At 57.5% G+C, this 26,742-nt stretch overlaps 1 long non-coding RNA gene across 1 annotated transcript in view; it reads left to right on the forward strand.

Moving 5' to 3' along the window:
- The window catches only part of LOC309848988, a 315,644-nt gene that overhangs the window by 103,955 nt on the left and 184,947 nt on the right, over positions 1–26,742 (forward strand). The window lies entirely within an intron of this gene.

Raw genomic sequence — 26,742 nt, forward strand, 5'->3', positions numbered from 1 at the left:
TCAAATGGAGACCCCAGGAAGCCATCCAGAGCCTTCTGTGCGGGAACGTGGGTGGGGGGCCTCGGGCAGCCTGACTAGGGCTTGAAGTGGTCTCCTTTGTCAGGTAGGGCCCACCTTCTCCTTCCGCGGCGGCCACAGGACCCAGCTTTGAGGAAACACAGACAGGACAGTGTCTGCAGCAGGGAGCCCATGGGATCTGGCACACCCACACTGCGAGATTTGGCTCTCCCGGCGGGGGGCAGCCTGGGCCGAGGACCCCCCGGGGCGGCCCCCACCCGCCCAGTCCTGGGCCACCACGGCTGCCTCAGAGCAGGCCTCCCTGGGGAGGGGATAGAGCAGGGAGCCTTGCCTAGTGGGGGAAGGGGGCTCACGGGGTGGTGCTTTGTTCAAGCCCAGCTACCAGACCCCGGGGTGCCTGTGTACACGGATTACATGGCTCCAACATGTGCGGGGCCCCGCCCCTGCTCCGCCTCCGCACGGGACGTCACGGGATGCTGGCCTGAGTCTCATCCCCCCAGAGCCTACCGATGAGGGACTGTTCCAGGCCTGTCTGTGCCACCAGACATTCTCTGGGAGCAACACCAGCTCCCAGAGCAGACCCCAGGCAGGGCGTGGCCACTGTCCCCACTTTCCCGTCCGCGGGATTCGAGTGAGTGGTTTGGTTCTTGGGGAGCCTGTGACGGGCTTGGGTCTGGCACCCAAGGGAAGCATGTTGGAAAGCGCATAGCAGGACGGACACACTGAAGTGGGGGGGGGGTACTGCCTCAGGCTCTTCGGGGACCCGTCACTTTCCGCCCTGCTGCCCAGACTTTCCTTGGGAATGCACCCCTCCCTTGGGGGCCACTCATCTCTTCCTTCTGGTGGCTCCCTTCCCCCGGGGACCCGCCTGCCACCTCCCCTGCAGAGCCAGGCAGGCCGCACCTAGGTCGGACGCCCGCCGGCAACAGCGGAACCCATGACTCGCTCCAGTCACGAGCTCCCAGTGCCCGGAGGACCATGGCCTGGGGCTAGCCCGCGATGGTGACCACGGGACAGGAAGGTCGTGGCCGGCATTTTAGCCTTGATGTCTCCCCTCATGGGAAACAGAGTGAGAACCTGAGCCCCACACCCCCAGTCTGGATAGTCAGGATGTCAGATCTTCTCCCCGCTAGGTCCTTCCACCTGCCGCCCCCTGTGAATGGGGCCTTGGCGCCCTGGCCTCTGAGCTCCTCTAGACCTTCATGAGGGATGTGGTTTTCGGTGAGAGCTGCTGGGTCTGTGCCTGGGGTGCTCACACGGGTGGCACAAGAGCCCGTCTCAGGGCTGAGGGAGTCGTCCACATGTCCATGGACAAACATGGCCGCAGCCCAGCCTGTGGATGGTGACACATGTCACTGTGGGGGCAGCTCCAAGCCCACGGCGCTGAGCGGAGCCCAGGATCCCTGACTGAGCCCGGCCTGCTCTCCTCAGCTCCGACCACAGGGGCGCCCACAGGCCTGCAGCCCAGCTCATCACCGCAGCCCAACCTTCTGGCTGGTGCTTCCGTTCTCGGCTGCACCACGTCTGCTGGTGCCCATGGTGCCGGGGGACAAGAGGGGCTCACAGCGGACCACAGGGCATGGGTAGGGTGAAGCATCGGCTGCGCTTCCCGCCACCAGAGGGGGTTGGAATTTCTCCAGGGGTGATCAGAAATCTTAACATTTTATGGAAGGAGATAAAGGAAATTGCATTTTCACTTTTTAAAGGATCTTTCCACCTGCTGTGTAGTGCAAGTCCAAGGCAGAGGCCAGCAGGTGCATTTGAGGCTTGAGAGAGAGTTGATTCTCGGTGGTCCTGGCGAGGAGGAGGACTGAGAAGCCCAGAATCACGCTGGGGTTTCCGTGGAGCTCCTCCTGCCCGATGTCCCCCAAGGGAGCTGTATCGGCCCCTGCATCCACCCCCGAGAGGAGTAGACACTCACTGGCCCCATCAAACGCCAGCGCCGCACACTAGGCGCTCCATGGCAGTGTCAGGAAGGAGCAGGGAGCTGTCCGGGGTGCACGCCCTTTTCCTCTGCCTAATGGGGGTGCTCCGTGTCCCAGAGTCTCCTTCAGTCAGGGTCGGATTCCCGGGGCCTACAACAGCACCTGGAACCTCACAAGGGCTCGGTACTGGTTAACCAGTGTCGCATCCCGGGACAGCCTGTCCGACAAGTGCCTGTCGCTGCTTCCTTCCCCCCCCACCCCCCGCAGACACCTGGCAGCTGGGGGGGCTGGCCCACTGCCTGCCCCGGGCCGTCTCCACCTACAAAGCCCTTCTCAGTGGGGACACACCCGTCCCAGGCTGCAGCATCTTTTTTCATCTCCCGCCCCTTTCAAGACCCACTCTACACACCCGGTGTCCACACGGGATTCTGCAACCAGGCCTCCTGGTCCCCAGGCTCCCTCCCAGGGAAGGCCCGTGGCTCTGACCTCCGTCTCTCCTTCCTGTGCTCTCTGGACACTAATATGAGCCCCCAGGAGCAGGAACGGCCTGATTTTGTTCACTGTCCTCCTCCCCTAGCATGTGAGGCCTTAACACCACTTAAACCAAATAGTTCTCTTGCCTATTTCCTTCAATGTGCGGCACACAGCCCTGGGCATTGATTGTTGGTGGCTGTCCCCTGTCACTGGCATGTGAGGCACCCGAACCATAAGCCTCCCTGTGAGCAGGTCTGCACATAGTAGGGCCTTTAGAGGGCACTGCGTGAGTGGCCTAACACGCAACCTTTGCCTTACTGACATGGGGCTTCAACTCGCGGCTTTGGTTAGCAGTCCCATGTGAGTGAAAATGCAGCCCTTATTTGTGCAAATGTGTCATTCTCTATCCTCACTGTGTCCAGCAGCGGGTGCTGCCAAGTCGGCGACACGGCAGCTGTCCAGGCTGAGTGTCGTGAGCATGGCCAGGTGGGAGACGCCGCACGCCCTGGTGGAGTGGGAAGGGGGGCACAACCTGCATCCTGAACCATGACCATCCCTCCTAGTTGCATGTTTACTGAGAAAGTAGCACATGCCCTGTTCCACAGGTTGTGCATTCATATTCATGCGTAACACTCATGGAACTTAACCTGTACATGTCCATTGTGGATGGGGGTGTGGGGGTCTCTGGTCCAGAAGGTCCTCAACTTCCAGAAATTGTAGCCCAGTAATGGCACACGCATGGATCCACCACCATGGAAACAAAAATTCCACTTTTCACAAGAATACCTTAAGGGACACAAAAATTGACAGTGCTGTTGAGAGTAAATTTAATGCTTGTAGATTTAAACGCCAAAGGGATGATTATACTAACAGCTGTAAATATGCTAGATGTTATTTCTAGAAAATTGTAGAACATAAATCAATGTTAACCATGCTGTGGTGTGCAATTAATGTTCCTGCTTTGACTGGAACGTTACAAGCAACACCAGGGGCATGAACGGCAGTAACACTGTTGGTGCCAGGGCAGCGCCCTACAGACCACACGGGTCCATGGGGCACTGGAACAGCTTTTGCCCTGCAGGACACCCACTGTGCCCATCTGTCCCAGCAGGCTGTGGCTTGAAATAAGCCAATACGGGAGTATTTACACTGGAGAAATTGGAAACCTTACAAGTCAGTGCTTTTCTCTTTTTATCTCTCCCTTCCCTTCCCTTCCCTTCCCTTCGAGAGCCGGTTACAACACACTTACAGCAGCACACTACTGCCGGCATCCACCTAACTGGAATTCACCCCCAGGTGGTGCTTTCTGCAGGGAGTCCCTGCCCGGTTCCAGTCCTCTCGACCCCAGCGCACCAGGACGGACGGAAGCACTGAGCTTCACGTGGTCTAGGGGCCAGTACATCGTAGCACGATTTATAATAACTAAACTAAGGGACAAACCTGGGCCGTTCCCCACCCCACCAAGTCCTTGGCGCACCCACTGCTGAGGGTAGGTCCTACCGTGTCGGTACATGGAGGATAAGGTTTGGATACAGGACCGCCTTGCGTTTAGAATTCCGGTTTCGGAGTGACCATATTTAAGTGAAGTGATGCTTTCTATGGAGTGTCCCCCGAGTATACGTTTGCAACAATGATCGAGAGCGTCCTGTTTGTCGGGTGGCATCGGTGCCGCTCGGCTGTGGTAGTCCTCTCGCGTGACTCACGAGAACATGTTCCCTAATTGTTCAAAATCATCTCAGGACTGGTAAGTTCATAATATAAATATTTTATAGGTGTAATTCAATTAATCTCGAAAGAAAACTATCTGTCGGACGCATGTAAACACACCGGGTAAATTGTACGTCTTCATTTCTTCCACTCCGATGGTGGAGGCCGTGGAGAACAGCCGACAGAAATGGCACCAAAGAGCGTATTCCCTTTTTATCGCCTGTCAAATTACTGCTCCGACGCCCACCGTCGGTGGGGAAACATTGCAGCGCGCGCTAGCTAGCGCTGGAACGCCAAGTGGGAGTTGCGCATTGAGTTTAGGTAATGTACCAGAAAACATTGCATGAAAACACTAATTTTCTCAATATATATTAGTAGATGTGGCGTTTACCAACGAGAAGTGAGGATGTTTTTAAACAGTTTGTTGACTTGAAGTCTTGGCCAGGCTACACACAAACGCTGTCTGGCTGGTGTGGAAACTGGGCGCAGAGGCCGCCTTCGGGCTGTGAGATCTTGGCTGCTCCACTCTGCCCGCCGGGCCCGGGACGCCCCCATCACGGGCCCCTCCTCCAGGCGCACTTGCCAGGTTAGGGTGTCCGGCCTTCCCACCACGACCTCAGACAAGCGCCCGGGCCCCTCCTGCCCTGTTGGCTTCCCCCGGCCGTCCACACCCGCTCCCAGCGGAGAACCTCCCGCGCATTCCCCCTGGGGCCGGCCGGGCCCAGAAGAAGCCTCAGTTCCCATTAGCCGCGCATCTCAAGCCGCCAAGCAAAGAGCTGGTTGGATTTAATGGACGTAGCCTGTGGTCGAGCAGCGTTTCCCAGGACCTCTCTGTCTCTCACGCAGTTTGTAGGAAACCCGGTATTCGGTCGTGAGGAGTAATCGTGGTCTGGGAGCAGAGGGGAAGAGCCCACAAGATGCCGGCTCCGGCCTTGCGCAGTCCAACGTTCTGCTGGGCTCTCTCAGACCCTGCCACACGGACCCCCCGCCACATGGACCGACTGTCGTGTCTGCTGGGTTCCACGCTCACGCATATCTCAGTAGTCCTCATTAACCAAGCGCAGAATAAGAAGGTCGAGATCCAAGATGCCCACTTGCCCCGCAGCATCGCCAGAACCCCGCCGGGCCATCTGTTCCCTGCTTAGCTCGGGGTCCGCGCTGCTGCGGACACGGGCTCGGGCCGCAGCCTGGGACGGAGCTCTGACGCCCCAGCCCCGAAGCCAGGCCCCACTGTCTGACTCCAGCACCGGGCCGCATCAGGCGCTCCTTCAGCAACCACACGGGACAGCGGTGGCTGGAAGCTGCTGAGGACAGAACTTCCAACCCTGAAGTCCTCTTAAAGCCGAACAGAGGTAGAGTCTCGAGGGAGGCTTTCCTGTGGGATGAAGAGTCTGCCCAGCGCGGTGTCGCCCCCACCCCCCCGGGGGCGTGGCAGCCACTTCTGTTTGCCACGTGCATCTGCAGCCTGATCACTGTCCCCACACGCTGCCGGCCCCGGGACCCCGGGAACTGGTCCACCTGGAACATCTTCAGGGGTTCTCCCAGGAAAGAGAAGGGGATTGTCTCTCCGTATAATGTGTTTAATAAATTAAGCACATTTTATGTACATTTTATGTTAGGAAAATATAACTTTGTGGGAGTTTCTCTTTTTAGAATATTTGGAATATCTGTAAAACCCGAAGCAGAAGATAAAACCATCCCTTGTCTCCTCTGCAGACAGAAATCGTTGATACTGGCTGTGGTCCATCCACCTGGGCATTTCTCCCACTGACGTGATAAATCTCCCGAGAATCTTTGGTTCTGCAAGGTTTTTAAAACAGAAAGAGTTGGGGCTGACTCTCAAGTGCTATGAAACTTTGTAACAAGAGCCTGAACAAAAACAATGTAATCCTGTGGGTCCCCCCGCCCCCCAGGGGGTCATTGGCCGACTTTGGAGATATCTGTGGTTGTCAGGATGAGGTCGATTCTGGCACCCGGCGGGCAAAGGCCAGCACCTGCGGGGCCCAGGACACCTCACAGCAGAGTTTCATCCAGCCAGACCATCAGGAGGGCAGCCCGAGAGAGCCAGTCCCCCTCGCCGTCCCTGACTGTCCCCTCTCAACATCCCTGGATGGACAGTCCTCACCGTCCCCAGATGGTCCCCCTCACCTTCCCTGGATGGTCCACCCTCGCTGTCCCCAGACGGTCCCCCTCGCTGTCCCTAGGCGGTCCCTTCCTCACCTTCCCTGGGTGGTCCCCTCCTTGCCACCCCCAGGAGGTCCCCTCCTCACCATCCTCAGATGGTCCTCTCCTCGCCATCCCGGGGTGCTCCCCCTCGTCATCCCCAGGCGGTCCCCCTGCGCCGTCCCTGGATGGTCCAACCTTGCCGTCCCCAGACAGTCCCCCTCACCATCCCCAGATTGTCCCCCTCGCTGTCCCTGGGCCATCTCCCTCACCGTCCCTGGGTGATCGCCTCAACGTCCCCAGGTTGTCCCCCTCGCCATCTCCGGGCGGTCCCACGGGCGACCTCTCCCCGCTGCCCTGCGGATTCACTTGCACCCGCATCTCGGTGGCCCCGTCTGAGGTGCAGAGGCAACAAGGAGGCTGCCCCAGGCCCGGAGAACCGCGCAGACCCCACCACGGCCGCATGTCAGCTTATCATCTAGTCCTTCAGCGTCCGCGTGGGCGAGGCCTCCCGCGGCTTTTGAGGTGCGGTGCGGACGTGAGCACTTCTCCAAACCGCCACCGCCGGCGGCCCCAGCGGGCGCAGACAGTGCCGCCGCGGGATCACCGGGAGCGCGTGCCGAGCTCTGCCTGTGCCACGGCTAGCCACCGAGCGGTGGGCGGAACGCGGACTTTTTAATAAACATCGTTTGTTACAGCAGTTGGGGGTTTTAGCGTTATATGGCAAAATACAAATGGATGTTTTTTTAGTGCTCCTTTTTTAAAAATCATTTTTTTCAAGAGCTTGACTCATTCCTTTTATTTTAAAGGGTAAAAATATTCTAATTGCCTTTGTATTGATCCATGGCTTCTGAAGAAAAAATATGTACAAGTAATCGTCCCACCGGATAGCATTCTAAAAGAAACGTCTAAATTAAACAACACTTAAATTAAAAACTCTTCCCTGAGGACATCAGCAAAAGGAATGAATTGTTAGTGACAGATTTTGTTTCTCTCACCCCAAATTCCTAGGGACAGTTTCATGCTATGTCAGTGAAAATGGAAACAAACAAACAAAAACCTTCCACAATAAGAGTTAGATTTTCGAGTCCTAAAAATTGATTATTACCCTGAGAGTCAGTGCCACAACGTGTGTGTGTTTATCTCTGGTCATGGGGGTGGGGGGGTGTGAATGTATGTGCGGGAGTAGGTATATGTGTGTGTGGGTGGGTCTGTGATTGTGTGTGGGTGGGTGTGGGTATGTGTGTGCGGACGTGTGAGTGTGTGGGTATGTGGGGGTTGTGAGTGTGTGGGTCTGTAGGTGTGGGGGTGTGCAGTGGGTGCTAGAGAGAAGGATCTAACCAGGAAGGTCCATCATTTGAGCCACTCAACACATGTAGCCTTTACAATTTAAGTTTGATTATTAATTATTTAAAAACAAATGAAATGTAAAACGTCATTCTTCACTCACACCTGCCACGCTTCACCCACTCTGCAGTCCTGCTGGCTGGCGGCCACCGCGCGGCCCTGGACAGACGCGGACTCGGCCGGCCCCGGAGGCCCTGCTGACAGCGCCCGGATAAGTCCCGCATTTCTAACTGTCATTCCACACGAGGCGGGGCTCTGCCGCTGACCTCTGACTCTTTACTCGGTCGGCTTCTGTGCGTGAGGAGCGCGCCGCCGTGTCAAACAATGTGGCATAATTTTTGCAATTGTAAAAACGTTGTCATTCTTGAAGCCTTGAGCGAGAGCCCTCTGATTTCATATGAAAACACTTTCAAATTTGGCCTTACCAAGTACGCCGCCTCGGAGGCGCCCGGGTGGCTCAGTCAGCTAAGCGCCCAACTCTTGATTTAGGCTCAGGTCATGATCTTGGGGTTGTGAGATCCACGGGGCTCCGCATTCAGGAGGGCGTCTGCTTGTCCCGCTCCCTCCCTGAGCTCGCTCGCTCTCTCTCTCAAATAAATAAAATCTGAAAATAAAAAAATAAGTACTCTGACTTTGAGGGCCCATGACCTGTCCAGGGGTCTGAAGGCAGCCAGCCTTGCTGGGCATGAAGAGAAGCTGGCAGGCGGTGTCCTTGGGGCAGGGAGGACCAGCGCAGACCCCAGGCACGAGGGGCCGCTGACCCCCGCCTCCAGCTCTGGCAGGACAGTGGGCGCAGAATCCAACCCTGGGTCGTCCGGGCGTGTGGAAGCCCCGTGGGCCACCGTGCGGCTCCTGCAGGGGCGGTGGTTGTACGTGAGGGGTGGGGAGGGCAGAGAATCCAGGGGAGGACGTGGAAGCTTTTTCTCAGTTAGGAGCTTTTCTACCAGTTCCCTTCTTTTCAGAAACAGCAAGGACAGAATAACCAAGCTGACCCGGGACTGACCGTGTGTGACTGTGTCCCCCGCTCGCTTGCGGCTTTGCTTCCTGCGGTCTCCGTTAGCGGGGTCAGGCCGGCGACTGTGTCCCCCGCTCGCTTGCGGCTTTGCTTCCTGCGGTCTCCGTTAGCAGGGTCAGGCCGGCGTCTGTGTCCCCGCTCGCTTGCGGCTTTGCTTCCTGCGGTCTCCGTTAGCGGGGTCAGGCCGGCGTCGCCGCCTCGCTGGGCGTTTGTCCCGTCGCCATCCCAGGACGGATCAGCGCAGGCGGAGCGGGCGTTTGGGGAGAGAAACCGCGTCTGTGTCACTTCCTAGAGAACACTGTCGCGATTGTCCCACACGTGCTGTGCTCGTCTCCTGCTGTGACTGATTTACAAATTACCTTCATCGTGGGTGAGTGTGGGTAGGACAGAACCTAGCGTGTACAGGGTCCGGCACTACCCGTGGTTTCAGGCGTCCTCTGGGTGTCTCGGGGCTGCCCCACCCGCAGATAAGGGGGAGACTTGCACTGAGTGTGCGGAGCGCAGATGGGACGTGTGTTTACCCCGCAGTGTGGCGGCGACTGTGGCGAGAGCCAGCTCCTCGGGCACGTGGCACAACTGGCCTTTCTTCTGGCGCGAGCCCGTTCAAGATCTCGCCTCTCAGCGGCTTCGGAGGCTGCCGTAGTGCTGACTACTGTCCCCGCCGTGCGCTGTCTCTAGGACCGCGCCGTCCTCTGCTCGTGCACCTGTACCCTGGGAGCAGCCTGTCCCACCTCCCCGCCTCGCAGCCCCTGGCAGCTGCGGTCAGCGCTCTCCCTCCGTCTCCCTCTGGGACCGCGGCCGCCTCGATGCAGCCCGTAAGCATGATCGCGCCGTACCTGTCTTGGCTTTGCTCGCTGCGCACCGTGTCCTCGGGTCCCAGCTGTGCTGTCGCGGATGGGAGACGCTCCTTCTTCCTCGTGGCTGATTACGATTCCACTTGCGTGCACGTATCGAAAACGGGATCCCAAAGAGCGACCTGCACCCCCCGCAGTGGGGCTCACTGCAGCACTGCTCGCCGGACCCGGCCAGAACGGGGAACAACCTCGGGCCCCGCGGGGGATGAATGGGTAAAGGTGTGTGTGTGTCTCCAGGGCCGGGGGAGCTGGGAAGACCCGTCCCAGCCAGCAGCCGTCCCGCTCTCCCACGGCCCTCAGCGTCCTTTGTGTCACCTGTGCAGGCCTCGGAGCCCTTGGTTGGCAGCCCACAGTTTCCCGCACTGGCCACACGTCTTGGAGCCTCACTGGGGCGGCTTCCTTCCTGCTGGGACCAGCCCCAGGTCAGGGGATCTGGGCCCTGCAGGGAACCTCCAATCCCGAAAACCACAGTCCCCGGGGAAGCAGCCCTCACGCTGCAGCATGGGGACATGCATCTGGGCAGTGGTGCTTGTGAACAGGAGCGTGGCCCTGTGCGTGGGTGTGCAGGGCGTGCAGGGCGTGTGTGGGCGTGCGTGGGTGTGCGGGGCGTGCAGGGCGTGCGTGGGCGTGCGGGGCTGAGCTGCCTCCCGTGCAGCTGCTGGCAGATACCACTTTGCTCTCGCTTTGTTCCTCACAACCTCTTTGCACTGAACTCCAGATGCAAAGGGAACCGGTCACAAAAGAAGGATCTGGGTTAAATGCTGAACAGGTTTAAAATTACCGCTCATTGTGTGGAAGCAGATGCGCGCCTCAAACAAATGCAAAACATCGAGGCAGATGCAAAAGGGAGGGCAATTTGAAAATCGGATCCTAAGTGCTTGATTTTGTGGGGGGTGAGCGAGCTGCCTCCCCCCGGCTGGGGGCTGGAGGCTGGCGGGCCAGCTGCCCCGAGGGCAGGGAGAACCTCCCTCATGCAACTCCGCGTCTCTGCTTTCTCACTCGCAAGGGGCCTTTGTTGCTCATATCTTGGCAACTCCTACGGAAAGGAGCAGCAGGAGCCCCGAGCTCTCTCCTGCTCTGTGTTTTCTTGAAGAACGGCTGGAAGCTGCCGGGGCCTCTCTCTGTCCTCACCCCACACCCCCGCCCCCCAGGAATAGCCAGCACTCGGTCTTGCCTTGGGGCAGGCCGAGCTGCTATGGCCTCCATTACGTCCTTGGCTACATTTGGCTCACATTGTTGCTTCTGTGTTTTGCATGTGGCTAACAAGGCCGCCCTCCCACCATCTGGCCCCCGCCCGGCTCCACCGGCAAACCGGCTTCGCTCCGGACCTGTGTCCCTCAATGTTCCCATTGCTTGTAGAACCGGGATCCGTTGTCTTCTGTTTTATAGTGGCACCCTGGAGAAGGTTCTGGCCCTTCTCAGTTTGTGGCGGGCATTTTAACAAGCCCCAAGTTGTACCTCTGCAGGGTGGACACTCTTCCTGGAGGCTGATGAGGCCTCAGGGGCCCAGAGGGAACACAGCCTCCCCAGGGCACCCATGGGAGCAGTGCCCGGCCCCAGCCCAGCTCCAAGGCCACTGCCCCAGCTGAAGGCGAGGGCCCCAGGTCACGGCTTGTTCTCTCTCCTTCTCAGTGTTGTAGTGTCAAGACAGTATTTGGGGGGAAGGTCAATAGTTTACTTACAAAATCTGACTTGGGATCATTTTCTCATCCTAACTCTGCGCCAGAAATGTTTTGCCAAAATGACTGAAAATTAGCTCTTGGAACAATGACCTGCTTTGTACTTTGCCCCTCTTTGTGACTTACCGTACCTGAATGCTGCTTTCAGAACCAACTCCCCCCGCCCATGCGTCCTTCACGTGCCTCCTCCTGTGACCCCTGCGGTGTCCACTTACGGAGTCCCCGACAGGGCACGACCCATGTTGTGCAACACCAGTATCTCGTTCACTCAGCACGCGCTGAAGAGTCGCTTCGCGTGGGCTGTGCATGTGGGACAGACCACACATGACAGTGAACCTTGCCCGGTGCCGTCACAGGCAGAGACAGACACGGCCACGTCAACACAGGCCTGCGTGGAGGGCAGGTGGGCGCCGACGCGGCCGTCCGTCCGCTGCTCAGGAAAGCCTTCTCTCTGAAGGGGATCCCACAATCCAAGTGGACCTCCGGCAGAGGGGTAGAGTGAGTGCAAAGGCCCTGAGGCTCAGGGGATCCCAGGAGGCCAGTGGAATAGGAGTCAGTGGACAGGAAAGGTGGGAGGACATGCCTCTGGGTCACAGGGGACACTGGCGTCCGTTCTGGTGAGAGGCATGGAGAATTTCCACAGAGGGACCTGACCTGACCCTGCAGAGCCTCACCCCAGCCTCTGTGTGACATAGGTGGCGGGGGGTGGGGGGGGCTTTGGCAACAGCTCAGTGTGAAGGGAGGCCAGGCTGGACGCCGGATGGGGATGTTGTGCTCGAGAGGGTGAGACGTCCGAGACCTCTGTGTCGTCCAAAGGTCCAGCACACAGGATTTGCCGAGGGCATGCAGTGAGGGGCAGGGAGGTCGAAGTCGACCCCAGAATCTTCCACCTGAGCACCTGGAGGAGATTTCTCCTTCCCCATTCCTTCCTTTCTTCCCTCCTTCCTTCTTTCTCCATGCTTGGGGAGTCCTGGGGAGTCCCTAGTCGGGGAGGAGGGGGACGGTGCCCAGCCCAGCCACACCACATGCAGCCGTGCGGGAAGGGGAGGAACGATGGACAGACAGAAGGAGTTATCAGAGGCTCGGACAGACAGAAGGAGCTATCAGAGGCTCGGACAGACAGGAGGAGCTATCGGAGGCTCGGACAGACAGGAGGAGCTATCGGAGGCTCGGACACACAGGAGGAGCTATCGGAGGCTCGGACAGACAGGAGGAGCTATCGGAGGCTTGGACAGACAGGAGGAGCTATCGGAGGCTCGGACAGACAGGAGGAGCTATCAGAGGCTCGGACACACAGAAGGAGCTATCAGAGCGACAGCCGAGCCGGGTGGCATTGGGGACTGTGGAAGGGGTGATGGCGGGCAAGGGGGTCGGAGCAGAGTGGGTGCAGGTGCCCCGACAGGAGGAGTTCATGGAGACCCACAGCCTGCCTGGGTTTGCTAACAGGGAGCGGTACAGCAGGGATCGCTGGAAGGGACGGGGGAGGGAAGAAGGTGGTGGAAGTCGGAGCTCTAGGGGCGGCTTCTGTGCTCAAGGGAGGAGCTGCCGCAGGAGCCGGGAGAACTGGGGAACACCCGGGCGGAGGACGCTGTGGTCACCGGAGCAGGGACCACCCCATCGTAGGAAGGACCTGAAAGAACAGGCTGCTGGAGACCGCGATGGGAACATGGCACGGTCTTCTCTGATCCTTCTCTGATCCCCTGTCCTGGTGCCGCAGGAAGCCAGCTGGGGAGGAGCGAGGAGAGGGTGAGGGCAGCCCGGGGAGAGAGCAAGGCGCCCTGCGGGGCCGGAGGGGAAGGCCCTGCAGGAAGGCCCCCGGCCAAGACAGGCTGGCGGCCCTCGCGTTCCCGGCGCATGGAGGGGGCTCCAGAGCTGCCCCCCAGGGACATGGTCCCTGTTGTCCTGAGAGTTGGAAGCTTTGCAGGAGGTCGCAGAAATGGCTTTCCCCGGCTCGGATCCCTGCGAAGCCGACTGAACCCCATTTCAGTGTCCCAGCTCCTCACGGGGGGCTGCTGGCGACCCCGCACTTGTCCTCCAGCGCGTGTCTCCTGCAGACTAGAAGGTCAACGCTCAGGTTGAAGACGCAGCCGAATGTTGCCAAATTAAATTGCTGAACAAACTGTATAACAACTTCGGAAGCACAACCATCATCCGTGAAGAGAATATCTCTGTCTTGATCTGAAAATTGATGTTTTGCACATGGACCTATCCTTACTAAAGAGGCCTTCTTCCTAGAGAAACAGTCCCTTGGGTGAAGGCTTTTTAGAGGATTAAAATCCCACTACATTCCTTTAAAGGCAGGTGTAACAGCTGACTGCATCTCCTTACTCCCGTGCCTCTGGACCCGTCTCTCCCGGCCGCTTGACCTAGGCCAGGCTGTGGAACGCGGCCCGTGTCAAGCCAAGTCCCAGCGCCGGGTCCCCCGTTCATCCCAGTGGCACCTGTCCCTGTACTGTTCCTCACCGACCCTGATCCGCTGAGAACTGGAAGGAGTTCATGCTTTGGGGGGAACTGCTATGAGCTAAATGGTTCACAGGACCAAGAGTCTGTTTTGCTTCTGGAGGGGAAGGTGCCCCACGGAGCCAGCTGAGCCCAGTGAGGCACAGGTCCTACGCTGAGTGCCGGCTCTCTGGCTTTCCCATGCAGACGCCCCGTGTCCTGTGAGGAGACGGCCCTGGCGCTGCTTGTGCCAGGCAGGGGCGAGGGCAGGAATGCCGCAGGTGGCTGCAGGGAGAAAGGGCCACCGCAGGGCGGGACACCTGAGGGTGTAGAAAGGAGTCCCGGCCACAACGAAGAGAAGCTCCCAGAACAGGGAGTCTGGGCTGAACCCAGGGAGTTTGGGAGATACAAGGCGTTCTTTTTGGGAGAGGCAGGGAGCACACAAGCTCAGCAGTTTCTCTGTACCTTAGATGTTTGCGATGTGAAGATGTTGGAAAAAGGGACAACAAAAAGCTGTTCTTTTATTCAGATGTGTGACCGATGAGAACACGGCCAATGTCCCCAGATCCACCAGCCGGCCTCCCAGCTTGGCCCTGGTGGCTGCTGGCAACGTCTGCAGAGAAGCAGCGTGTGGGTGGTGTGATGGTCCCCCATGTGGTGCCGTGCTCCCGAGCAGGTGCCCCGGCGTCCAGCCTGGCCTCCCTTCACACTGGGCTGTTGCCAAAGCCCCCTCTGAGGCCCCTGGTGCCTCATTTTCCTCTTGTGGCATCGAGAGGAGGTGATGCCCGTAGTCACCTTACCTCCCAGAACAAGCAGGCCTTGGGGGTGCCCTTGGGAAAATTCTTGCTGTACGTGGCACTCTGCAGCCTAAACACAAGAAGGAATGCCATTCTAAGCATCGTTTCCGTATTGATAAAATTACAGTTTTTCACAAAGTTGCGTTGAACCCTAGGACCATGGACCCTCGCAACACGGTGCCATTCTATATCCCACCAAAGCCAAAAGGTGCCCCCATGCAGCGACCGTGGCGTGCTCACCGGGGAAAGCTGGAGCGGGGTTGGAGTGCTTCAGTCTGGGGGCGGTTTTCTGTGTACACAAGGCAGAGCAGAAAATTGAAACAGAGGGTTCCTGGAGGAGACGCATTGTAGTGCGTGTGTCGCAGCCCGGTCTGTCCTTTATTAAGTCCAGACACGATGAAGAGCCCTGCTCCTCCCAGGGTGTGGACAAGTGGGTGTCTAGAACCCTCGCAGACAGCAATTCTCTTTCTAAACAGCGGCGGCCGCCGGGCCCCAGCCCCCAGACGGCCCTCGAGTGCCCGTAAATGTCATGCACAACACGGTCAGGTATGAGTCACACGCAGGGCTAGGGAGGGGCCGAGACACAAAGCAACATTGTTCAACAGCAGCCCCACCTGAAAGCGCATTTGCAAAAGCATCTTCTCTTCCCACACTCCACTCTCCATTAGCAGGGAGCAGATGGGGCCCAGACACGGGGGTGCGCCCTAGCCCAGCGAGGCTGCCGAGTGGGAGGCTTTCAGGGAATTAGGAGGTGCTGGGCCCCCTCCTGACATTTGGGACGCACACCCAGAGAGGCTAACTCACTCACGGGTGGTGGGGGCTCCTTGTCTCCGCTGATGAGACTACAAGCCGCGTCGGCTACACCGACTGTCGGCCGCTTGAGACGGGCTCCCTTTGCCTCCCGGGTGAGCCTTGGGAAGAACTTGGCTTCTCAGCGGAGACGGTTCTCAAGGCGACAGGGGGTTAAGGCTGAGCAGAGGGCTATCTGCCTCTGGCCAGGGACGTGATGGAGAGAGGCAAAATAACACACAACCCCCCTAAGAAATACATAAATGATTGAGCTACAAGGAGTATCAGTCACTGAATGCACAACTGAGCAAATCATCCCGCGGCTCTCGGCTCCTTACTGAGGCCGTGCACGTAATTGCCCCGCCCACTCCCAGGGTCTACTGACCACAGCCCAGGCCACGCACAGCTGCCTGGAGAGTTGAGGCAGCCGCCTCCTCCTCTGTCCTTAATAGGCACTCAGCCTCAACGTGGCGGATATGGGGTTGCTCAGCTTGGGTTAAAATTTGGGAGCTGAAAGGAGCAGCAGAGGCCACCAAGCAGAGATTGCTGGCCTGGGTGGCCCTGTCCCCCAGGGGACACTTGGGACTGAGGGTGGTCTCAGGGAGCCCTCCTGGTGTGTAGCACTGAAAGCAAGGACGCTCCAGGACCTGATCCAGGCTCAGTGCTTGCAGATGAGAAACTGAGCCTTTAGGAAAGCAAAGGCTCCCATGTTATTTCCAGAAAGAGCTGTGGAGCTGGAAAGAAGGGGAAGGAGCAAGGACTAACCTCGTCTGGGTGCCGCATACTTGGCAGGCCCCGGGCCCACAGGATCCGACCCCTCTCCCTCATCACAGCCTGTGACATGGCTCTTACCACCCCTGCGCTCATTACGGGACACCGAGGTGGCAAGAGGCAGTGAACTAGACAGAAGCACGCAACTAGCGAGGAAGGGTGTGGGTCTGAACCCGAGACTCCAATATGCCTACTCCTCTCACCATACAGGGCAAGCATCAAGGAAGCTATGCCCACCCCACTATTTTGCTGAGTACCCAGACTTGCTTTTAAACTAAGGCAGCCTTTTCCTAAACCCACCTAAAGGGTTAGGAGGATGGTGATAAATTTTATGTTCAGATGTGTTCGGGAAATACTGCATAGCAGAGCCGTCTGGGAGAAGGAAGAAGAGGAGGAAGAAATTCGTAAGGCACTGAGTTGTCTAGAGCAAAGATTTTCCATGATTCAGCATTTTGACTCATCTGGTTACCAGTGACAAGTGCGATAAGCAAGTTGGGTGCCACTGTCCGAGCCAGTAGTGGCTCATCTTGTGTAACAGCAAGTGTGAGCGTAAGAGCACACGTGGGAAGGCTGTTCTTCTCACATCACCAGGAGTCCTGAGGTTGCTGCTTTATGGTTGGTCTGACCGCTCAGCAGCCTGAGGACGGCCGTCTGCAATTCTCCTGAGCCTTCTTCCTGGCACAGAATGGCTGCCGTGTCACTGTGATCTCCATGATGTCCATGTTCAAGGCCGAAAGGGCAAGCATGGCCAAGGGGGAGGAAGAGCATGTGTGGAGCTGCCAACCTCATTCATCATACGAAACACGACATGTCCCTTGGCCACTCCAGCAGCAGCGGGACTGGGAAATTTGAGTGTTTGGTTTTCCAGCATTTATGGCAGAGAAGCACAGGAGTGGAGACATTTGGGCCGAGGGTGAGCCAACCTACTGTGAAAAGCGGAGCCTTTGGTGCCCTGTCCCTGGGGTCCCTAGAGGTGTTGGGGTCAGGGTTCTGACCGCACAGTCCCTCTCCCGATGCAATGAATAGGAGAGTGCTGCCGATGTGTGTCTTTATGTGAGTAATTCACATTGCTGTACATCTCCGTGTGACACGACACAGGCCCTAGATATCTCTTGTTTTTCTAAGGAATCATAGAATGAGCTAGCAAGCAGGTGTAGTGAGGCCATACCCCAAAGACTTCACTTTCGCCCCCAGAGAGGAGGCAGTGCTCAGCATGTCTTCTCAAGGAGTGGGGCTCCCTCAGGGGCATCAGCCATCGGCTTTGGCCTAAGTCTAGAAAGGGCTCTGGATCCACGTCCTCCCTGGACCTTTCCAACAGCTGTGCGCTCAGAGCAATGCGATCAGTGACCTGGTGTGGCTGGGAGGAAGGCCCCCTGTTGACGGGGGCCCATAAAGTTGGTCCGTGACTCCCAAATGGGCGATGTGGAGGTTCCCCTTGGAGCAAGCTCAGTGCTGCCCCGGGCACCACAGACAGCTAGTGGGCGTTGAGGGCACAGTATGGTTTAGATCCAAAGGAGACCCCACTGTCCTTGGGGGGTCCATGGCACCCGTGCAATGTGGGACCCAGCACCGCACAGCCACCAGACCCAGAGGACAGCCTCCCTGGTCCTCATGGGCAGAGCACCCCACCCGACTGTCTCTGCCTCCCTGCCCATCCTCCGTCCCGTCTCGTGTCCCTCCCTGGCTGCCCACGCGCGACAGAGCCTCGCAGGTCCTGTGAGACTGGAAGACAAGCAGGAGGAGGCTCCCGAGCTGAGAATGTCCTTGGAGGAAGGCGCCCGAGCCGAGAATGTCCTTGGCTGAATGTTAATCTGACATAAATGTGGCTTTGAACCACAAGGGGCTAAAGAAACTGGGTGCCACGGCCTGACTCTGCTGTCACGAAGCCTGAAGGTGGAATGTTCCTGGTTTCAAAATTTGGCATTCATGTGTGTCCCCCGATATGCATACATTTCTCCTCTGATGCATAAGAAGTTGGGTAGAAAAAGTCATGCTTCCTGGGGAAATCAGGATTCTCCTTGGAATCCGGACTCCCGCTCTGGCTGTGTGACACTGAAGGCGCCCCCACCCCGGAAATCCCAGCAGATTTAGCAAGTGGTCAGTTAGGAATACAGTCCAGGGCTCCAGGGCAGCAGGTGCGGCTGGAGAGGCCCACGGGGGCGTTATCCATGGGAGGGTAGGGCGCCAGTCACCCACTCCATGTCCCTCTGTGCTCTAAGTGACTGTGGATGCATGCAGGGAGCTCGGGCAGCCCTGGGACGCCCCACAGCTACGTCCAGCCAGCCACCTTGTCGGTGAGGCAGGAGGCAGGTCTCAGGTGACTGTCTGTGTGGACCCTGAACCGGGGGGGCCCGTTAGGGGCGTGTGCATTGCTAGCTACCGTGCAGACACGGTAGGCTAATCCCCTGGTCATTTTTAGCCACTATGTCGAGCACTTTCTGACTCAGCGACTGGGAGTGGACACGAGGCACTGTGGGAAGAGCCGTGGCGGGAAGAGCCGTGTCTTGGAGCCCGTGTTCATGCCAGCGCCTTCCGCAGCAGGGAGAGGCAGCAGGAGTCTTGAGCTGTGGGCTACCAGTTTTCCTTCTCAGCCACCGGAGGAAGGACATCATTCTCCGAAAAGAGACTCTTGCCTCAGCTAAGAAAGAAGCTTCTGTGAAATGTATCGGCAAGCTCGAACTGCAGACCCCGGAGTGCTCTGGAGACTGTGTCCCGTTCCTGCGTCTGAAAGTCAAAAGGCCAAGTGAGGACAAGGTCACTCTGAGTTAGCCTCTTGTTCTCACGTGAGCCACCTGCTCCCTGGGGCCCCAGCACGTCGGACGGCCTCCCACTCCCAGCTAGGACGGACCATCTCAGTAAGAAGACAGATTTGGGCTGGATACTCTGATGCTTCCCCAAACCAGCCCTTCTCTGATTCCTTTCTCAAAATGACGGCAGATGATGATCTTTTCATCATGAATTTAATGACGTGTATCCCTTTTAATGGAAGATGCCAGGACCTCAGTTCCCGTGGCAGTGGGCTATGTGCAGAGGTGCAGACGAGCCCCTCTGAGGGTAGCAGGTTGACCACAGTTAGCACCACCGAGCCCAGACTGAGGACAGCTGGGGACCCCTCTGTGCTCCTGCCCGAGAGGGCCTGTTGCTGTGCACATCCCACAGGTTCCGTCTCTGCACAGCAGACCCCCTGCCCCAGAGGTGCTCCGGCAACAGCCACTGCCGCGGGAAGAATCTTTACTTGCCAGTCATGCGACAATTCTGGCCAGTTTAAGGGAAAGGAACATGTTTCAAGGCCATGGCTTTTCCCTGAAGTGGAACGCGGTAAGAACATCGGCCACACACACCGTCACCATCAGGCAACACCCTCTCCTCTGTCCTCCCTGTGTGTCTCCTCTCCTGTCTCTCTGTGCCGACCCCAAACCCCAGAAGCGAACCGGCTGGGTGGGTGGCACCTCAGCTGTTTCCAGGGCTTGAGGTCGCCTGGTACCACCTGGTCCCTGGGCTCTTTTTACCCCAGACGTGGCGTAATTACATAGACCTAGAGGGTCACGGCCAGCAATTAACTTCCGTCTTCAGGAGTTGGCGCTCCACTTCTCAGAACAATCGGGAGGAGGGAGAGGTAAGCTGAGAGAAAGCAAGAGGCTAACCCAAGCCGGGAGTGGACTGAGTCCCTCAAATGAGGACCCTGGGAAGGCAGGGGTGCCGGTCGCCTCGACCCCATTCTTAGAGGAGCTGGGAGGTGCTCGGGGCTGTGCGCGGGTCGCGGCCTTGCCTCCCTCCCGTGGCAGCCGCATACGGACATCTCTAACTACCTGCGTTTTACAAAACCTTTTGTACCGCATCTGGCCTCCCTCCACCTGAGCCAGATTTTGCTTGTTTCGTGCTCAGACTCGTTTATTGTTCTTGCATGAAGAACAGACCTTGTTTTGAACCAAGTCGTGTCTTGCACTGTTTCCCAGGAGAACCACGGCGAGTTCTTGGCACACGAGGGGCCGTGCCTTTGCCCACGCTGGGCTCTGTGCACCACCGCCCACCCACGGTCCCCCTGCCGGACTCCGCACCCCTGCCCGGGGGGCTTCCTCCAGCAACCCCGGGGACACTGGGTCCCCCACTCCGGGCTAAGATGCTCCGCTGGGGTCCCTCAGCAAGTCATGGGCTTTGTAAAAAAAAAAAAAAAAAAAAAGTGGGATAAATGTGAGCCAAATTGACCTCAAGAGCTGACAGACTCTATTTTAGAGAAAAAACCAGGAAGTTGCCATTCCTTACTTCAGCCCGTGAAAGTACTGAGTGTTATTTGAGAAAAGGTTTACTAAGGATGAGGAGAACATGGTCACACCTGCAAAATGGAAAAAAGATCTAACAACACACTTAACGGCCCTTCACGCGTCACAGGAGATGCCCATGAGATGGGCATCAGGGCAGGCGGGGGAAGGGACCAGGCTGCAGGGCGCTGGCCGTGGTCCTGACGCGGGGCTGGCTCAGGGCTCGCCCCTCTGCAACTCGGTCCCTGGTTGCCCCGCCCCGTCGGGCGCCCCTGTGAAGAAACCGCCGTGCGGACTGCAGTTTGCCCCCAGAAAGTCTCCGTTTCAGCTCCCACTACTGCAGGGCAATGGTTTTTCCCGTGTGTCCCGGGAACCAGAGCAGAGGAGGCGTCGGAAGAGAGTACGGAAGCTGGACCCTTTGTGACCTGAATGCGTCCCTGCCCAGAGGACCCTCTACTAACCCTCTACTAAGAGGTGATTTGGCACATGTGTACCGGCCGCCTGCGTGGCATCTGCGTTTGGTCCAGTGAATCCCTGAGTCCGCCCATGGGACATTCAGCGGCATTCGTGTACTTTCTGCTCCGAGCTTCCTGCACGCCCTGTACCTGCGTCTCCAGAAGTGGGGACTCGTGCGTGGCATCCAGACTCAGTCTCCACTGATCCAGCATGGTGATTTCCTGAAAACCTCCTTCCCTCGTCTTGTTTTGGGCAGGATGGTTTCCTGCTTCGGAGGCCAACATGAATATGCTGTCGGGCCCCAGGAAGTCCCAAAACCTAAAGGAAGATCACAACGTCACCTTGGGAACCTTGATGTTCCCGCCTGTTCTCCTGCTTGAAGCCCCTTTGTTCTCTGGCACTTCGGGAAGGCCGAGCGGCCCAAGCCACGGTTCACAAACCAGCTGCTGGGGTCGGAGCAGGGCAGAGGGAGGACGGAGCCGTGCTTGCTCCACGGACGCCTGAAGCAGAGAGACGTCTGTCCCCCGAGACCCCTCCCTGCTGTGGCCACAGCAGACGAGCAACCAAAGAACGGGAAAGTAGAAGAAATAAGGCTGAGCTTCCCTGCAGACCCCCCGCCCCGTGCACCGTTCTCATGAGTCACAGCAGGGGTGTTCCACAAAGTCATCGGGAGCTTGAAACTAGCCAATACGGAAACTAGCCCCGTCGCTCCTGGGGACGCATGGGGTCACGTCCCGCGAGCCCCTGGTCACAACATGTTCATAATTGCTCCTTGCATGTCACTTGACGCATGTTTCCATTTAAAGTCACCGTATTTAATCCATATTGTTGATTCATTAACATGGGACTCCCAGCAACAGCTCTGTGACTTGTGCCCGCGGGAGGCCCGTCCACAGCACGGCCGTCGCACACACGGGACGGGGCCACAGCACGGCCTCCTGCACGTGCGGACGGTAGGCAGCACCTCAGCACCGTCATTCGTGTCCACTTAAAATAGTGAAGTCATGGTGTGCCTGGGGGTCTCCGTCAGTAGAGCGTCTGCCTTCAGCTCAGGTCATGATCCCAGGGTCCCAGGATGGAGCCCACATCGGGCGCCCTGCTGGGTGGGGCGTCTGCTTCTCCCTCTGCCTCTGCCATTCCCTCCCCTTGTGCACTCTGGCTCTAATTCTCTGCCAGATAAATAAATAGAAACTTTAAAAAAGGGGGGGGGGTCACTCATGAAAAGCGCGCAAGTTTGAACAGCGGCCCTAAAGACCCCAGAAAGGACGCGTGCGGCCATGTGCGATCTGAGACGAGACGGCGGAGCTTTGCCTGGTGGGCCTCAGCTGGGCACGCGCACCGCGGCGGCCTCATTCGCTTCACCGCGCTGCGCGCTTCGGGTGTGGCCGCAACCGCACCGCGACGAAGGATATTGGGGCTCCACAAGCAGGCAAGTGTGCGTGGTCAGAATCCGCAAACACTGAGGATTCGCCGCATCCGATTCCTCGAGATCAGAGGGAGTTCTCCGCATGGGCTGGCGGAGGAGCAGAGCGTTTGAGGGACGGGGCTGTGATGCCAGCCTCGGTCCTGTCACTGAGGCTCCGTGCCGTGGGGAGAGCAACTTCATGTCTCCGGGCACCAGTGTCCCTGTCTGGAAGTGGGGTGCGTTGATGCGTCCCCCAGCACGGGGTGGCGGTGCGGTTGGGTGGGTTGGGCCCGTGAGGAGCATCTGGCCACCACTTTGGTAAAACCGGCGCCGATGTTATTGCCAACCTCTAAGTGTCGTCCCCTCTGCAGACGCGAAGTCCGCGGAAGGAGCAGAGCCGCCCCCGGCACGGCCCTCACCCCGCACCGTGCCAAGGTCAGCATTTACCAGTGACAACTCCCGTGGTGTTGCGGGAGCCTCCGGTTCAGGGCAGGCACACAGAAAACTGCTCTACTTCTTATTTAATCTATAAATTTTCAGCCTGAAAGTTTTCCTATTTGAGATCAGAACTAAATATAGGAAGCCCGCCTCTAAATTCGGGAGGAGGACTCTCTCCAGCTCTGGGTCCTGTGGCTGCCACCAGCCAGCACCCCCACCGAGCTGTGGTGACGCACACCCTTTGACGGCTCCTCTCTCGGGGCTCGAGTCGGGGAACAGGAAGGAGAGAGAAAGCCTGGACCCGTCTGTGAAGAGCGGAGGGAGACAGCGCCGAGTGGGGCCGGGAGGGCTCTCGTACCCGAGCGCTTACCGTGCTGGAGAAATGTGGGAACCACACCGGGAAACACAGTACAGAGCCAGGACCCAAAACAACCGCGTGTATTTGGTGGGAAGACAACACAGGTCCAGGAAACTCTCAGATTCCCTCTGATAAGAAACGGAAATTAAGAATAAGTTAATAAACACCTCGAGGTAAGCCATAAGCCTTGGGGTAAGAACCTCGTAATACAGTCAATAGAAGTACTTGTTTATATGATAATGTAGGCAAGTATATATGGTAATAAAAGTAGTGAGAATGAGCGGAGGGGCGCAGGGCTGGCTCATCTGGTCAAGCATCAGACTTTTGATTTTGGCTCAGGTCATGACCTCCGGGTCATGGGGTCAAACCTCACGCGGGGCTCTGGACTCGGCACAGAGTCTGCTTGAGATTCTCTCCCTCACCCTCTCCCTCGGCCTCTGCCCCTCCCCCGATTATTCTGTCTTTCTCACTCTCTGTCAAATAAGTAAATGAAATATTTAAAAAATTAAACGAAAGGGGACCTGCGTGGCTCCTTTGGTGAAGCGACTGCCTTCGGCTCAGGGCACCGTCCCGGAGTCTTGGGATCGAGTCCTGCATTAGGCTCCCAGCTCAGCAGAGAGCCTGCTTCTCTCCCTGGCCCTTCCCCATCTCACGCTCTCTCTCTTTCTCTCTCTCAAATAAATAAATAAAATCCTTTAAAAAAAGACAAAAAACAGGGCACCTGGGTGACTCAGTGGGTTAAGCCGCTGCCTTCGGCTCAGGTCATGGCCTCAGGGTCCTGGGATCGAGTCCCGCATCGGGCTCTCTGCTCAGCAGGGAGCCTGCTTCCTCCGCTCTCTCTCTGCCTGCCTCTCTGCCTGCTTGTGATCTCTGTCTGTCAAATAAATAGATAAAATGTTAAAAAAAAAAAAGACAAAAAACAGAAAAAGGAGAAGAAATGCAAAGCTCGTGTGCATTCACATGTAGACTGCTATGGTGGTCCGCCGGAATCCAACATTTCAGGTCTGCTCTAATGTCACTGGGGTTTGGCCCTGCTGTCACAGTCCACAGTGGCTGCCGGTGCTCCGACCATCAGACTCGTGTTCCGAGCAGCAGGATGCAGGGGCAGATAGACAAAGGCATCGTCCTCCCCTTTAAAAGAGACTACGCAGAAGTCTTAGGAGACACATAGCTCCTGCCTATGTTTCACTGGGAAAACCTTGGCCCCGTGGCCACACAGTCTGGGAAATACTGCAACACGGTTCCTCGCCAGACATCCTGGTTTAGTTAATCTTCAGTTTAGAGGGAAAGTGCAGATTTGGGAGGTCACTTTCCGCCCCTCCCCCCAGAGAACCCCTAGCCAGGTGCCCTAAGTCACAGCCTCACGGGGAAGTATGAAAGCCCTCCAGACGCTTTTGTGACGTTGAATGGGAGTCTGCACGGGCGTTACGGCAGGGAAGCAGGAGTGTGGCTGCGGGAGACTGTCTTTGCGGGTGCCGTCCAGGTACATCAAAGACCTAAATGGTGCAGTGTGACAGCGAAGACACTGGCCAAAGTCATGGGATGTTCAATTAACGTGATGCAGGTGGATAGAACGACACAGGAGCAGGACGGCCCGTTTACAATTGCCTGCAGGAAAACTACCCACCGGGAGCGAGCGCGAGCTGCCCGGACAGGCCGTGCCACCCGCCACCTGAGCGTGGGCCCTCCGTCCGGGAAGTCCAGCCGGCCGTACAGAGGGGCGTGCGGGCTGCGTGGTGCGAGCCCACTGCGCGCCTCCCCGGCCTTCACGGACAAGCTGGGAGCCAGGTGCTGAGAGCACCGGGAGGGGCCGAGCGTTTTTCCTGAAGGTGCAAAGGGGGGCCTTGTCCAAACTCAGTGGGAAGGAAAAAGAGGAAGGAGGGTCGTGAGGGCGCCCACGAAGGCAGAGAGGGGAACACACACCCCGAGCCGTAAACCCCGTCACCACGCTCCCCGCCGCTCTAGGTCTGGGGACTCTGGACCAGGGGAGCGGACATGCAGGCGCCGACAGCAAACGTGGCAGCGGCTGAGGACCCTAGATCTCGGCTCTGTACAAGCCTCACTCTGTGCTCCTGCCGTCCTGAAATCTGCGCTTCTTCTTGGAAGCCTCATCTGGAATCATCGTCACCAAGGTTGTGGAAAGTTAATTAGGGAGAAGAAACGGCCACTGGGCCCACAGCCCCACACCCGTGCCTGGCAACTGTGCGTCGTGGGGAGCACGCAGCTCAGAGCCTATCGCCAGCCCCTGGCCTGGAGGGGGTGTCTCCGCAGAGCACCACTTGCTGAGTCCGTGGGCCGTTTAAAACAGGGACTGGGAGAAGACAGACTCTTCCTCCAGTGATAATCCATGAGGGCCCACTGCCGGCCCGCCAGCTTTCCCGGCACTGGGGACAGAGATGACGTGAGGGTCAGGCGGGTTGTTTCCAGCCCTTGAAAAGTATAGCTTTGCAGGGAGAGAAACAGATAGTCCAGAAATACAAGAAAATGGGAGGACAGAGGGGAGGAAATCCTGAAGGGGCAAAGCCAAGCACGAAGAGCCTCGTGGGGACCCTCCGTCAGTGACCGCTCCTTCCCGTGCGAGCCTCCTGCTTCCGGGCGTGGAGGTTTCTCTCCTGCCCGCTGCGCCCACGGCCTCCCGCCCCCAGCATCCTTGTCAGAGGCATCTCCGGAATGTGCCACGTACACAAGCAAGTGAATGCTTTTGTCTTCTGTCCTCGGGTGTGCACACAAGCAACGCACCCTGTGACCCGGTGTCTCGCCTGGATCCGCATCTCGAAGCCCAGCAGGCCGAGGGCCGGAAGGAGACCTTCTATTCTCCTCCACGATGACCGATTCATTCCCTTGGACAATGAGCGATGATTTGTTTAACCAGCTCTCTACTGTCGACTGGGTTTTCTAATACTGCGAAGTAAAAATAAAGAATCCCATGCGTGCGTGACGGACACATTCCTAAGAGAGAAATTGCCTTTGGAAATGGACAAGCGTTTGTTGAAATCGTCACATGTATCGCCAAGATGTTCTCTAGAGGGGCCGTTGGGGGACAGTCCCAGCGGACCGCAGAAAGTTCTTGTCTCTCTGCACCTTCTCAGTCTCTTCCCAGCTCACGGGGGTGAGGATTCATAATTTTTGCTGTAAGTAGCCCTTCATGGACAGAGGCTGGGCACCTTCTCAAATGCTGAAGACCCGTGCGTGTTTCCTTTCTGTGACCTGAGAACCTGTGGACGCTGAACATATCCGTCGGACTGGAAATCCTTCTTCTCCGATTGACTTACTGGAGGTCTTGCATCTTACGGGAAGCTCAGACATGGCTCTGAGCCGCTCCTTTGTCTTTTCCTTCTGTTCCAGGCTGGGGAACGGCAACCGCGGGTGTCGTGGGCAGTAAGCCGAGGTGGCTCAGTCTTGTCTTTCACCAGATTTGGTCAGTTACAAAGACCTTCTTACTTAGATCTTGTCCCTGGAAAAATGCCCTGTCAGTTTTAGGACTTCTCGTATTATATACAACCTTTGACCTCCTTAAAGTGTAACCTCATCAAAGGTGGGACTACGGGCTACTCGGTTGTTCCCACACACGTCAAAATCCATCTTCCTCTCCCCTGTTTGAAACATCACCTTTATCAGATGTCACATTCCTCTGCACGTTTAGGTCTTTTTCTAGATTTTCAAAGCCATCGTGGATCTGTCTATCCAGGTACTGATTCTGCACTGTTTACTGTTTGTCGTTAGGATGCACTTGTCCACCTACTGGGACTGATGATTCTTATTCTCTTCCCCCCAAAAGCCACATTATTCGCCAGCCTTAAGCGTTTATTTATTTTTTTCTTTGATTTTATTTTTTCAGTGTTCAAGAT

The sequence above is a fragment of the Mustela nivalis genome, assembly GCF_964662115.1.
Source record: "Mustela nivalis genome assembly, chromosome: 15".
Lineage (NCBI taxonomy): Eukaryota > Metazoa > Chordata > Mammalia > Carnivora > Mustelidae > Mustela > Mustela nivalis.